The sequence below is a fragment of the Aegilops tauschii genome, chromosome 3, assembly GCF_002575655.3.
Source record: "Aegilops tauschii subsp. strangulata cultivar AL8/78 chromosome 3, Aet v6.0, whole genome shotgun sequence".
In the NCBI taxonomy this organism is placed as follows: domain Eukaryota; kingdom Viridiplantae; phylum Streptophyta; class Magnoliopsida; order Poales; family Poaceae; genus Aegilops; species Aegilops tauschii.
In genome coordinates, this window is record NC_053037.3 from 12,606,983 (window position 1) to 12,620,914 (window position 13,932).

Below are 13,932 nucleotides of genomic sequence, written 5' to 3' on the forward strand. Positions count from 1 at the left end.
CCAGGAGGCTCCCCCGATTTAAAGTTTCGTTGGCCATTGGATTCCAGTGAAATCGGTCTTCAACTTCGTCTCGCGCGTTCAATCTTCGTTGATTTATTTTCACCGCCCAGTGGTTTTCTAGACCAATGACTGGTGAGCTCATGTTTGTGTGCATGTTGGTTAGGTGAAACGTTCATGGGTGAGAAGAAGCTATCCTTGACGACGATAAGGATGTAGAGATCTATGGCGATAAGAAGTTTCCACTGGATACCCATGGACTCACCTTGACCACGGAGCCTGTCTGCAACAAGGGTTGACCTTGTCGCGTCATCTGGCTCGTCAAAGGAACTAAATGAATGGAGCACTCTGATCTTCAAGAACTTCTTTATACACATATTTTTTAATTCGTAGGGCTGCAATTCATATAGAATTTATTTTTCCAGATGCAAAGGCCGGGGGTCTTCCTCCTTTTCTAAAAACAATTATAGAATTTATTTGTATGGAATTTGGTAGGACAATATGTATCCACTCCAAAGCATATATGAAGAAATTATGTGTTTTCATGTGCACAATCAGCTTTGCTTGCAATTCGTACTAGTATTGACAAATGACATACACACGATTCAAGTTTTTATTCTATCCTTGGGTTTTAAAAATCTTAAATATCAAAGAGCCGTCACTGAAAAAAGAATCAAACAGGCGCCAACTCAAAGGACGACATGAATCAGTTGTGGTTAGTGGCCACGGAGGAGTTTCACACACGCGTGACATCAACCAAGAACATGCCACTGTGTCATTTTCTCCCATGGAACGGCTGTGAACTCCACCCATGATAATTAAATAAAAAATAATAGAGAAGCACAAGGCTTGTTTGTTTTGCTCCAACGTCCCACTAATTACTGTAATGTCTGTCAGTTCACTAAGGTTTTTCGGTCTAGGACTGCATGATTTCGTTTTGACATATAGCCTGCTGACTTGCTACTGCTCGGTACTTGAGAAAGGAAGGCGCTTTGCCATGGGATGTATATACACACCACATGACAAGATCATCCAATACTCATGTATGTGGTCATGAGTATATTATGGCACCTTGCATGCAATTCGTTCGTGTTATACATTGTTTTTCTCTTTCTCACTCACATGAAGAATGCATGCACAAAATGGGATTTTTTACTAGAAATTAAATTAAATGACTTGCTGCATATGGTGCTGATCAACATCTATGAAGAAAAGTTATACTTTTGCAAACAGACAAGCAAGACAGGGTTGTCACCGTCATCGAGGGATATGACCTCGCGGCACCAGCACTACTAGAATCTCTCTTTTTGCCGAAGAAACTCGGCAGAGCCCATATTAAACTCGGTGAAATCTTCGCCGAGTGCCATACTCGGTGTATCACACTCGGCTGGACGGGGCCGACAATCAGTAATATTGTCGAGTTCTTTCTATTGTGAACTCAATTGAATATATAAACAATGTTTGCTGAGTTCCTGATAGAAAAAAACTTGGCGAACCACAACGTCGGACGGGATGTGCTGTTAACAAAAGTGCCATGTGTCACCACAGTTTGCCGGGTTTTGGCACACTAAACTCGGCAAAGTTAGGCTAATAGAAATTATCCACGTGGCAGAATTGATTGCCCATTACAAAATATCTGCCGAGTTCTTCATTCAGCAGAACTGGGCAAACTATTTGCCATCCAGTAAGCGTCCGGCGCGTGGCAGTGCATTATTACCCAGTGCCACATTTCGCCGAGTTTGTAACGATCAAAACTGAGCAAACTTATGTTGATTATTTGCCCAGTCCACATATTTACCATGTTTTCTGCCTATGTAAACTTGGTGAATGTTTGCCTTTCGCCGAGTTCCACACTTGGCGCAATATGGCAGTAGACTGGGAAATTATATGTTTGTCGAGTTCTGAACTCGGGAGAGAGCATAGTAGACTGATAAAACAGGTGTTCGTCGAGTTTCTCCGGTGCATCTTATGATGGTCTCATGCAAAATTATTACGTCAGCAAGTATATTCCTTCCTTGCATGAACACCATTTGAGATGGCCGCACAACATGGTCAGCTACCAAGTTTAACCTATTTGTAGCCACTTTGGTGAAAATATTGAAGCTAACATTAAGGAGGCATATGGGTCTGAACTGCTGGATCCGTTCGGCCTCCTTAATCTTTTGTAACAAGACAATCTCGCCAAAATTACGTCTGAATAGGTCCAATCAGTCGGCATGAAAACAATGGAACAAATCTGAAAGGTAAATCTTGATGATATCCCAGAAATTGTGATAGAATTATGTCGGGAAACAATCTAGGCCTGGAACTTTGTTATGTTCCATTTGAAACACCGTCGCTCTCACTCCTCTTCTGAGAATGGTGCCATTAGGATATCAATTTCTTCTGCCGTGAGTTGTGAAATATCATCCGTACGTGTCTCGTCAAGGGTGAAGTTCCCTTCAGCTGGCAGTCCGAACAAAGATTTGTAGTATTTGATGATATACTTTCAGACGTGGAGTACTCTAATCTTCATGATTTTCTATCTACATGTATTGTTTAATTCGTAGGACCGAAATTCATACAGATTTTTTTTGAACAGAATTTCATAGGATCTTTTTAATCCACCCTAAAGCATATACTCAACAAACCGGGCATGAAGAATTGTATGTTTGTTGTGTACAATGACACATCCGTGAATGAATAAACACATCAATCGTGTGTACTATTGACAATAATGTTTATTCTATCACCGCGTTTTAAAAATCCAATCAAAGAGGTGCTAACTCAAAAGGAACTACATGAATGGAACACATACTTGCTGTCCCAATTCTTGTTAGTACAACTCATCCATTCTGTAAGTTATATCAAGTTTACTCACACTTTATTGTATGTCGTCTTCAGATTCATATGCAGTCTCATGCAGCGCAAATTCACATGCATTCTCATGCAGCGAGACGACCACAGTGATGACCCTAACAACACGGAAACGGACTTGCCGGCTTCTTGCCAGTACAAGGAACCAGCACGGAGAATAACGCATCGATACTCCTGTGCATAGTGGCCATGGAGGAGGTTCACACAGGGGTAACATCAACCAACCACGTGCCGCCGGCCCATTTCCTCCCACAGAACCGCTGTCTACTCCAGCCATGATAATTAAATCTTATATATATACTAATTGGAGGAATCATTAGAGTTACCACGTTAATTCTAGAAAACCATGTAAAAACATCTGTAGGATCTCAATTCTACGATTAGGATCAAATAACAGATCAAAGAGCCTTTTCGCAAAAGAAAAAAAAAACAGAGCAAATAGTCTTTACTAAAAAAACAGATCAAAGAGTTATACCCTTCCTCTTTCCACACGCATGATTCCAACGTTTTCCACCTCCCCGTGTGCAAAAAGGAGTCCTTAGCCCATTTTTTCTTTTATAAAGAAAGGACTCCTCCAATTGTCTCCTACCATCGGAAAAACAAAGCCTAATGCCATCCCCGCTCAAGCTTAACCATATGATTATTTTGGAGTCTCAAATGGTTATTTGTAAGGGTAGGATTTTAATGATATATAAAAGCATGCTCGCTCAGACATAGCAGTCCATATACTTTTGGAGTCTTGATCCCATCGGCCGTAAAGAGTCCATGCATGGTACATGAGGAAACATGTAAGCTAAGACCATTTGACAATCTATGTTCTTTTAGATAAAAAACAAGAAAATCTACTTTTTTCTTGAAAACGTACTAATATGCCGCAGATAAATGTACGCTTGTTCTTTTTGTTAAAAAGCAGCATACAGTATTGTGGTGTATTATGCACACATCTTCGTACAACAAACTAACTGTTATTTTACACACAAAAATAATAATTGCTCCAATAAAAAAATACATACACTTTCTCTTCAAAAAATCATGACGTAACAATCTTTTTTTTCCACAAACCACTTACACAATCACAATGCAAGTATGCCGGCATATAATACCTATAATGTCCATAAATGACATTTACAAATATTTAAAAATATAGGTTGTAAAGAGTCCATGCGTGGTATATGAGGAAACATGTAAGCTAAGAGCACCTGACAATCTACATTCTTTTTAGATAAAAGCCAAAAAAAACTACATTTTTTTGGAAACGTACCAATGGAGTTACCCATGAATGCATGGTTGAGCCATCTAGCAATATACCACAGATAAATGTACGTTTGTTCCTTTTTGTTAAAAATCTGCATACATTATTGTGGTGTATTGTACACAAATCTATGAACAACAAACTAACTGTTCTTTTACACACAAACATAATAATTGCTCTAATAAAAAGATACATACACTTTCTCTTCAAAAAATTATGATGTAGCCATCTTTTTTTTTTTGCCACAAACCACTTACACAATCACAATGCAAGTACGCCGGCATATAATACCAATAATGTCCATAAATTGCATTTACAAATATTTAAAATATAAGGATGGCTTCCTGAAAAATTTCCAATTAAAAACATTTACTGGAAAAACTTAGGAGCTAATTTCAGGTATCTCACGCGGTGGCTTCTGTCCTAATAAAATTCCATGGGACTCCAATCTGTTGAATTTCTATTTTCTCGGACGATAAAGAAGGTTTCCATGAGTTAAAATATTTCAAAAAGTTCAAAACTCTTCTGAACATTCTAAAAATACGAGGAGAAGCTTGAATGTAGCTGCAGGCCTGCGGAGCATTGTGGGGTGCAGAACTTATTGGCATGTAGCAGTGACTAAGCCCCTAAAAAATGCAGTGACTCACACTTGATCGATAGGGTGGTGACGAGTTGGAGATAGCGATAGGTGACTGAGTGTGAAATAGAAAGACGACTTCACAGAAAGTAAGTGAGAGCAGAGAGTAAGAATGGAAGTGTGACTCTATAGAGAGCCCGAGAGAGCGCATGTGGATCCACCTGAGAGTGACTGGCCTTGATTGTATAACATTCTAATATAATGATGTCACAAACAATTGTTGTGTGACCAAGCATAATGCAAAAAAAATTATGAATATACAGATTAAACATGAACCATTCTTTTGTGAATACATCGATATCAAATAGAAATTACCCTCACGTGAATTCATATATATTATGCACTAGCCCATGCGGATGCACGGGTTGATGACTAGTAAAAAATAATAGAAACACACCGGGCTTGTTTGTTTCGCTCCAACGTCCCGTAGCCACTATACTTAGCTTATTACTGCAAATGTCTCTCAGTCCACTAAGGTCTTCCGGTCTAGGGCTACACATGCTTTCAATTTAAAATATAACCTACTTGTACTTGGTACTTGACGAAGGAAGTCACTTCGCCATAGGCTCTTTATGTACATCACATACCAAGAACATCCAATATGTGGTCATGAGCATATTATTGCACCTTGCATGTAATTCGTTCATGTTATACATTGTTTCTCTTTCTCGTTCACATAAAAAATGCATGCCCAAAATGTGTTTTTTACTAGAAATTAAATTTAACGACTTGTTGCATCTGGTCCTGATCAACATCTAGGAAGAAAAAAGTTATACTTTTGCCAAACAGACAAGCAAGACAGGGTTTGTCACCGTCATCGAGGGATATGACCTGGTGGTACCAGTATCAAAAGCCAATCTCATGTGAAACATTTCCATTGGACACTACTTCCCCAAGATGAAGAGCCCATAGGTGTCGCAGAGACGTAAGTGCCCCTCTGAGTCAACGTCCACATCACCAACAAATAGATGCATCCCGATGGGTGTGCAAACCGTTTGCGATGGGTTTTTTGACCCATCGATAATGTCTTAGTATGTAGTAATAGTAAAATCCGTCATGCAAATGGTGCCTTTAATGGGAAGTACATGCAAACAAGATACGTTGGTAATTTCTAGTCTATCAGCATGATTCCCTTCCATTAATTTCTAACTTTTCACTAATTCTTAGTCTTTATTTGAAAATTAAAAAAAACTTGTCATTGTTATGAGAAATTATTTAAGAAGCAAAACAAATGAGCAAACAAAATAAAGGAAGCTGAATGGAATCATGAATCGTTCTAATACGGTAACGGTGCTCAAAACTCAAACTACTAGGCAATACAAATCTCATCTGACCCAGACCCACGTGGAACCTAGAAAAAACAAAAAGGCATCCCTTTGCATTGACCAGATAGCAAGAAAAACATAATATAGATGGAACCGGTTCAAGTTACTAGTTCGGAGTCAAATATATAAATCTCTGAACAATCTCTTATGAATACCTTGTACATTACAAGCAGATGTAAAATACAACGGTTTTGGAATTGAATTTTGAACTTGGGCAGTCAATAATAGTTCTGAATCGAGGTGAAAGGTAAATGTCTGAATCACAATCTTGATTTATGCTCATGTACAGACATAAATTCCACCTTGACCTTCCGGGGACACAGGAATTCGCCGAAGGTTAAGTAGGGAGACAGGCACCATGCCGGGCCCAACCAGTGTGGGCATGCAGGGGCGTGTAACTAACAAGATTCTGCCCTCACCACTTCATTCCATGGGACTACTTTTTCTCTGCGCGGTCCGGCAACGGTTACGGCGTCCCCATGATCCCACCTCCATGGGGGCGTGCAACATTCCATCCAGAGGGACAATGCCTGGGATGGCTTATTGCATACTCCATGCATGCTAGTTATCTCAAAATTTATAGCAGAACAATGTTTGTTTGTTTCACTCCAACATCCGAGAGCAATTGTACTCCTAGCTTATAAATCTCTTCATGTACATTACTAAGTCCAGGACTATATACTTCCATTTAAACCTAGAAATTGCTGACTTACTATTACTTCATACATGAGGAAGGAAAACACTTTCCGATGGATGGGTTATATATACACACGCCAAGATCATCTGGTGGCCATGCATTCATGTAGGCATGAATATGAAGGAAATATGCCCTAGAGGCAATAATAAAGTTATTATTTATTTCCTTATATCATGATAAATTTTTATTATTCATGCTAGAATTGTATTAACCGGAAACATAATACATGTGTGAATACATAGACAAACAGAGTGTCACTAGTATGCCTCTACATGACTAGCTCATTAATTAAAGATGGTTATGTTTCCTAACAATAGACATGAGTTGTCATTTGATTAACGGGATCACATCATTAGGAGAATGATGTGATTGACTTGACCCATTCTGTTAGCTTAGCACTTGATTGTTTAGTATGTTGCTATTGCTTTCTTCATGACTTATACATGTTCCTATGACTATGAGATTATGCAACTCCCGTTTACCGGAGGAACACTTTGTGTGCTACCAAACGTCACAACGTAACGGGGTGATTATAAATGTGCTCTACAGGTGTCTCCGAAGGTACTTGTTGGGTTGGTGTATTTCGAGATTAGGATTTGTCACTCCGATTGTCGGAAAGGTATCTCTGGGCCCACTCAGTAATGCACATCACTATAAGCCTTGCAAGCATTGTAACTAATGAGTTAGTTGCGGGATGATGTATTACGGAACGAGTAAAGAGACTTGCCGGTAACGAGATTGAACTAGGTATTGAGATACAGACGATCGAATCTCGGGTAAGTAACATACCGATGACAAAGGGAACAACATATGTTGTTATGCGGTTTGACCGATAAAGATCTTCGTAGAATATGTGGGAGCCAATATGAGCATCCAGGTTCCGCTATTGGTTATTGACCGCAGACGTGTCTCGGTCATGTCTACATAGTTCTCGAACCTGTAGGGTCCGCACGCTTAAAGTTCGATGGCGATTGTATTATGAGTTTATGTGATTTGATGCACCGAAGGTAGTTCGGAGTCCCGGATGAGATCAGGGACATGACGAGGATTCTCGAAATGGTCGAGACGTAAAGATTGATATATTGGACGACTATATTCGGACATCGGAAAGGTTCCGAGTGATTCGGGTATTTTCGGGGGTACCGGGGAGTTACGGGAATACGAGGAAGAAGCAATGGGCCTCATGGGCCAAGTGGTGGAAGAGAGGAGGCAGGGCGCGCGGCCCCCCTAGCCCAAACCGAATTGGACTAGGGGGGCGGCCCCCCTTTCCTCCTTTTCCTCCCTTTCCTTCTCTTCTCTTTCCCCTTTCCTTGACTCCTACTCCTACTACTTGGAAGGGGGGGAATCCTACTCCCGGTGGGAGTAGGACTCCTCCTAGGGCGCGCCATAGAGAGGGCCGGCCCTCCCCCTCCTCCACTGCTTTATATACGGGGAGGGGGGCACCCCTTGGAGACACAACAATTGATCCTTTGGATCTCTTAGCCGTGTGCGGTGCCCCCCTCCACCATAGTCCACCTCGATAATATCGTAGCGGTGCTTAGGCGAAGCCCTGCGTCGGTAGAACATCATCATCGTCACCACGCCGTCGTGCTGATGGAACTCTCCCTCGAAGCTTTGCTGGATCGGAGCTCGCGGGACGTCATCGAGCTGAACGTGTGCTGAACTCAGAGGTGCCGTGCATTCGGTACTTGGATCGGTCGGATCGTGAAGACGTACGACTACATCAACCGCGTTGTGCTAACCCTTCCGCTTTCGGTCTACGAGGGTACGTGGACACACTCTCCCCTCTCGTTGCTATGCATCACCATGATCTTGCATGTGCGTAGGAATTTTTTTGAAATTACTACGTTCCCCAACAGTGGTATCAGAGCCTAGTTTTATGCGTTGATGTTATATGCACGAGTAGAACACAAGTGAGTTGTGCGCGATACAAGTCATACTGCTTACCAGCATGTCATACTTTGGTTCGGCGGTATTGTTGGATGAAACAGCCCGGACCGACATTACGCGTACGCTTACGCGAGACCGGTTTTACTGCCGTGCTTTGCACACAGGTGACTAGTGGGTGTCAGTTTCTCAAACTTTAGTTGAACCGAGTGTGGCTACGCCCGGTCCTTGTGAAGGTTAAAACAACACTAACTTGACGAACTATCGTTGTGGTTTTGATGCGTAGGTAAGAACGGTTCTTGCTCAGCCCGTAGCAGCCACGTAAAACTTGCAACAACAAAGTAGAGGACGTCTAACTTGTTTTTTTAGGGCATGTTGTGATGTGATATGGTTAAGACGTGATGAGATATAAGTTGTTGTATAAGATGATCATGTTTTGTTGAAGTTATCGGCAACTGGCAGAAGCCTTATGGTTGTCTCTTTATTGTATAAGATGCAAGCGCCAAATAATTGCTTTACTTTATCGCTATGCGATAGCAATAGTTGAAAGAGCAATAGTTGGCGAGACGACCATGTGACGACACATTGATATAGATCAAGATGATGGAGATCATGGTGTCATGCCGGTGACGATGGAAATCATGACGATGCTTTGAAGATGGAGATCAAAGGCACAAGATGATGATGGCCATGTCATGTCACATATTTTGATTGCATGTGATATTTATGTTTTATACATCTTATTTTGCTTAGTTCGACGGTAGCTTTATAAGATGATCTCTCACTAAATTATCAAGGTATAAGTGTTCTCCCTGAGTATGCACCGTTGCGAAAGTTCTTCGTGCTGAGACGCCACATGATGATCGGGTGTGATAGGCTCTACGTTCAAATACAACGGGTGCAAAACAGTTGCACACGCGGAATACTCAGGTTAAACTTGACGAGCCTAGCATATAACAGATATGGCCTCGGAACACTGAGACCGAAAGGTCGAGCGTGAATCATATAGTAGATATGATCAACATAGTGATGTTCACCATTGAAACTACTCCATCTCACGTGATGATCGGACATGGTTTAGTTGATATGGATCACGTGATCACTCAGAAGATTAGAGGGATGTCTATCTAAGTGGGAGTTCTTAAGTAATATGATTAATTGAACTTAAATTTATTATGAACTTAGTCCTGGTAGTATTAGCATATATATGTTGTAGATCAATAGCTCGCGTTTAGCTCCCCTATTTTATTTTTGATATGTTCCTAGAGAAAACTAAGTTGGAAAATGTTAGTAGCAATGACGCGGATTGGATCCGTGATCTGAGGTTTATCCTCATTGCTGCATAGAAGAATTATGTCCTTGATGCACCGCTAGGTGACAGACCTATTGCAGGAGCAGATGCAGACGCTATGAACGTTTGGCTAGCTCAATATGATGACTACTTGATAGTTTAGTGCATCATGCTTAATAGCTTAGAATCGGGACTTCAAAGACGTTTTGAATGTCATGGACCATATGAGATGTTCCAGGAGTTGAAGTTAATATTTCAAGAAAATACCCGAGTTGAGAGATATGAAGTCTCCAACAAGTTCTATAGCTAAAAGATGGAGGAGAATAGCTCAAGCAGTGAGCATGTGCTTAGATTGTCTGGGTACTACAATCGCTTGAATCAAGTGGGAGTTAATCTTCCAGATAAGATAGTGATTGACAGAATTCTCTAGTCACCATCACCAAGTTAGTAGAACTTTGTGATGAACTATAATATGCAAGGGATAACAGAAACAATTCCCAAGCTCTTCATGATGCTGAAATCGACGAAGGTAGAAATCAAGAAAAACATCAAGTGTTGATGGTTGACGAGACCAATAGTTTCAAGAAAAGGGCAAAGGGAAGAAGGGGAACTTCAAGAAGAACGACAAGCAAGTTGTTGCTCAAGTGAAGAAACCCAAGTCTGGTCCTAAGCCTGAGACTAAGTGTTTCTACTGCAAAGGAACTGGTCACTGGAAGCGGAACTGCCCCAAGTATTTGGCGGATAAGAAGGATGGCAAAGTGAACAAAGGTATATTGGATATACATGTTATTGTTGTGTACTTTACTAGTGTTTATAGCAACCCCTCGGCATTTGATACTGGTTCAATTGCTAAGAGTAGTAACTCGAAACGGGAGTTGCAGAATAAACAGAAACTAGTAAAAGGCGAGGTGACGATGTGTGTTGGAAGTAGTTCCAAGATTGATATGATCATCATCGCACACTCCCTATACTTTCGGGATTAGTGTTGAAACTAAATAAGTGTTATTTGGTGTTTGCGTTGAGCATGAATATGATTTGATCATGTTTGTTGCAATACGGTTATTCATTTAAATTAGAGAATAATTGTTGTTCTATTTACATGAATAAAACCTTCTATGGTCATACACCCAATAAAATGGTTTGTTGGATCTCGATCGTAGTGATACACATATTCATAATATTGAAGCCAAAAGATGCAAAGTTAATAATGATAGTGCAACTTATTTGTGGCACTGCCGTTTAGGTCATATTGGTGTAAAGCGCATGAAGAAACTCCATGCTGATGGGATTTTGGAATCACTTGATTATGAATCACTTGATGCTTGCGAACCATGCCTCTTGGGCAAGATGACTAAAACGCCGTTCTCCGGAACAATGGAGCAAGCAACAGATTTGTTGGAAATCATACATACTGATGTATGTGGTCCGATGAATATTGAGGCTCGCAGCGGGTATCATTATTTTCTGACCTTCACAGATGATTTGAGCAGATATGGATATATCTACTTAATGAAACAGAAGTCTGAAACATTTGAAAAGTTCATATAATTTCAGAATGAAGTGGAAAATCATCGTAACAAGAAAAATAAAGTTTCTACGATCTGATCATGGAGAAGAATATTTAAGTTACGAGTTTGGTCTTCATTTGAAACAATGCGAAATAGTTTCGCAACTCACGCCACCTGGAACACCACAGCGTAATGGTGTGTCCGAACATTGTAACTGTACTTTATTAGATATGGTGCAATCTATGATGTCTCTTACCGATTTACCACTGTCGTTTTGGGTTATGCATTAGAGACAGCTGCATTCACGTTAAATAGGGCACCATCTAAATCCGTTGAGACGACACCATATGAACTGTGGTTGGCAAGAAACCTAAGCTGTCGTTTCTTAAAGTTTGGGGTTGCGATGCTTATGTGAAAAAGTTTTAACCTGATAAGCTCGAACCCACATCGGAGAAATGCGTCTTCATAGGATACCCAAAAGAAACTATTGGGTACACCTTCTATCACAGATCCGAAGCCAAGATATTCGTTGCTAAGAATGGATCCTTTCTAGAGAAGGAGTTTCTCGCGAAAGAAGTGAGTGGGAGGAAAGTAGAACTTGATGAGGTAACTGTACCTGCTCCCTTATTGGAAAGTAGTTTATCACAGAAATCTGTTCCTGTGACTCCTACACCAATTAGTGAGGAAGCTAATGATGATGATCATGTAACTTCAGATCAAATTACTACCGAACCTCGTAGGTAAACCAAAATGAGATCTGCACCAGAGTGGTACGGTAATCCTATTCTGGAGGTCATGTTACTTGACCATGACGAACCTACGAACTATGAGGAAGCGATGATGAGCCCAGATTCCGCAAAATGGCTTGAGGCCATGAAATCTGAGATGGGATCCATGTATGAGAACAAAGTATGGACTTTGATTGACTTGCCCAATGATCGGCGAGCCATTGAGATTAAATGGATCTTCAAGAGGAAGACAGACGCTGATAGTAGTGTTACTATCTACAAAGCTAGAATTGTCGCAAAAGGTTTTCGACAAGTTCAAAGTGTTGACTACGATGAGAGTTTCTCACTCGTATCTATGCTTAAGTCTGTCCAAATCATGTTAGCAATTACCGCATTTTATGAAATCTGGCAAATGGATAAACAAAACTGCATTCCTTAATGGATTTATTAAAGAAGAGTTGTATATGATGCAACCAGAAGGTTTTGTCAATCCTAAAGGTGCTAACAAAATATGCAAGATCCCGCGATCCATCTATGGACTGGTGCAAGCATCTCGGAGTTGGAATATACGCTTCGATAAGTTGATCAAAGCATATAGTTTTATACAGACTTGCGGTGAACCCTATATTTATAAGAAAGTGAGTGGGAGCACTACAACATTTCTGATAAGTACATGTGAATGACATATTGTTGATCGGAAATAATGTAGAATTATTCTGCAAAGCATAAAGGAGTGTTTGAAAGGATTTTTTCAAAGAAAGACCTCGGTGAAGCTACTTACATATTGAGCATCAAGATCTATAGAGATAGATCAAGACGCTTGATAAGTTTTTTAATGAGTACATACCCTAAAAAGATTTTGAAGTAGTTCAAAATGGAACAAGTCAAAGAAAGAGTTCTTGACTGTGTTACAAGGTGTGAAATTGAGTAAGACTCAAAACCCGACCACAGCAAAAGATAGAAAGAGAATGAAAATCATTCCCTATGCCTCATTCATAGGTTCTATAAAATATGTTATGCTGTGTACCAGATCTATTGTGTACCTCGCCATGATTTTGGAAAGAGGGTACAATAGTGATCTAGGAGTAGATCACTGGACAGCGGTCAAAATTATCCTTAGTGGAATAAGAAAATATTTCTCGGTTATGGAGGTGAAAAAAGGTTCGTCGTAAAGAGTTACGCCGATGCAAGTTTTGACACAGATCTGGATGACTCTAAGTCTCGATCTAGATACATATTGAAAGTGGGAGCAATTAGCGAGAGTAGCTCCGTGCAGAGCATTGTTGACATAGAAATTTGCAAAATACATACGGATCTGAATGTGGCAGACCCGTTGACTAAATTTCTCTCACAAGCAAAACATAATCACACCTTAGTACTCTGGGTGTTAATCACATAGCAATGTGAACTAGATTATTGACTCTAGTAAACCCTTTGGGTGTTGGTCACATGATGATGTGAACTATGGGTGTTAATCACATGGTGATGTGAACTATTGGTATTAAATCACATGGTGATGTGAACTAGATTATTGACTCTAGTGCAAGTGGACGACTGAAGGAAATATGCCATAGAGGCAATAATAAAGTTATTATTTATTTCCTTATATCATGATAAATGTTTATTATTCATGCTAGAATTGTATTAACCGGTAACATAATACATGTGTGAATACATAGACAAACAGAGTGTCACTAGTATGCCTCTACTTGACTAGCTCGTTAATTAAAGATGGTTATGTTTCCTAACCATAG